This window comes from Montipora capricornis, chromosome 2 (assembly GCF_036669925.1).
Source record: "Montipora capricornis isolate CH-2021 chromosome 2, ASM3666992v2, whole genome shotgun sequence".
Lineage (NCBI taxonomy): Eukaryota > Metazoa > Cnidaria > Anthozoa > Scleractinia > Acroporidae > Montipora > Montipora capricornis.
Genome location: NC_090884.1, coordinates 66704184 through 66706683, shown reverse-complemented (window position 1 = coordinate 66706683; position 2500 = coordinate 66704184).

Below are 2500 nucleotides of genomic sequence, written 5' to 3'. Positions count from 1 at the left end.
TCGTCAGAATATATTTCAATAAAGAGTTTCATTACGACTACACTGTTTTACAAGATTGCCGTGTGGGAGCCCGACCGGCACCTACTATAAGGGAGTCTGATTTTCGCAAACTGCTGGGCAAACTATTCCATAACAGTGCTCCGCTATAACAAAAAGCACGCTTGCCATAATTTGTGCGCGGCATAGGCAACTCAAGTAGCCTCTAGACTCTTAAGTTGTATTGCGTACTGCGTTACTGAATAAATTCAGGAGGTACGCTAGGGTGAATCCATTGATTGTTTTAAACATTAATATGGCTTTAAGCTTTTGCCGGCGTGTAATTAAATCATCCCAATTTAACAGATTTAAAAGGAAAGTGGCGCTTGCGTCGTAATTGGACCTGGTAATCGCCCTGGCAGCCCTATTTTGAAGCTTTTGAAGTTTGTTTATCACTTAAGGATAAGTTGCAGTCGCCCCAAACGGAGCTACAATAGTCAAAGTGGGGTAAGATCAACGCTTGATAGATTTGGAGGGCAGTGCGCTCTGAGATGTATGGTCTTCTACGTTTAAGGGCGCCTATAGCTGAAGATATCTTCTTGCTAAGTTCACCTATATGATTAGACCATGAGAGGTGTTCGTCAATTATCACGCCTAGTGATTTAGCTTCTTTAACATTAGTGATTAATTTAGCATCGATCTCAATGTTTATCTGATCAATGTTTATCAGATCGTTGATGCCACAAGAAACAAACCGGTGCAGCATTAGACAACTGGCCAGCAAGGCTACATCTTTGACTTCGGCGGAAAAGATAAAACTCAAACCACTTAATACTGATCGCGTCAACACCACATATACGGAGCTTCCGTAAGAGAATATTATGATCAATGGTGTCGAAGGCCTTTTTAATGCCCCGATCAACTCGAAACTTCAACATCTCCCCCCCCTCCCACCTTCCGGGAAACTCCGGACATTTGAACTTTTGAAGATTACATCGTTCAAATTCCCGCCCCCTCGAGCCAAAAGGGTGTTCAAGTGCACTACCCTATCGTCGGATTTGACTGTCAAATGCCCCTCCTAAAGAACAATCATCGTCGGCTCCTGTCGTCAATCAATCAATGATATATTTAACGTGGTCAGTACGCTTAGCTAAAAGCTAGTTTACAGGTACGCCACGAAAGAAAAAAAGAAAAAAGAAATTATAAGAGCCTTTTGAAGGTATGTAAATTTAGATAAATTAAGATTAAGAAATAGCTCATGGCAGTCACTCTTGACGAGGTTGCTTCGCGTTCCGAAGACGAAAAGAGGATCCGTGCCACTGGGCAGAGAGCGCTGAAAAAGAAAAAAAATGTCCCAGGTTGCAAAGTCTGGACAGAAGTTGAGTATATTTTCTTTGTTCTTCTCGGCTTTGCCCGTTCTTTATCATTACTGTACCTATTCCTCCTTTACAATAAATTCATTGTTCTTGTATCATATTGGTGTTTTACGGACTGCGTAACACATTTGGGAGGGTCCTTTTTTCGGAGTGTTTTGTTTGTCGTATTATTTAAATACGCTTATCACCTATTCATCTTCACTTTAGGGCAGTTCAGTGCCTATCAGTTCGACCGTCAATTAGTTTTTTGTTTTCTCTTCTCTTTCAGGTTGCCAGACGTCCATTATCGTCGTCTGGTTTTGCATCGGTTGCTTCTATTTCTTCCGATAATTTCACTAATTTTCGTCCTCAACCGTCGAGGACCAGCTTCGGAAAAGCCAGCAATGACATCTGTTTCACCTGTTGAAAGTCTAGCCAATGGAGAACCGAATGCCCTTCCACCAAGTCCTATTATCAGATCAATGGGTAAGCAGCTCCCAGACAAATCCTCTGACACTACTGGGCAGCAGTAAGTCCATATCGGAGCATAATGTTAATAAAGGTATTTTCGATTTCGGTCATGTTCTTGTGGATAGTTTTGAATTTGAAAGTGCTCCGTCTAGTATACCCATATTTAAAGGTAGGCTCAGAGCCCATTACAATTTCTGGTCTCATACTTTAGAGGCCAATAATTTTATTCTTCGTGTCATTGATAAGGGTTATGCAATTCCTTTTATCAGTGTTCCTCCCAAGGCTCTTTTCTGTAAAAATACTTCTGCTTTGGCGCATGCTGATTTTGTAGGGAAATCTATTCAAGGTGTAGCTGTTCAAGCTGTAGGGAAAGCTGTTCAAGAGCTTCTTTTTCCGGGCTCCCAATGTGGTTAACCCTCTATCCGTCTCTATTCAAAGTATTGGGAAAAAGAGGTTGATTTTGGACCTCCGTCATGTGAATAAGCACATTTGAAAGAAGAAATTCAAGTTTGAGGACATAAGGAACGCGTCCATTTACCTTCCTACGGTTATTTTCATGTTTAAATTTGACCTTAAATCCGGTTATCACCATATTGATATTTTGGATGATCATCAGACCTTTCTAGGTTTTTCGTTGGTTGTTAATGGGGTTAGGAAGTTTTTTGCTTTTACAGTTCTCCCCTTCGGGTTGACGTCCT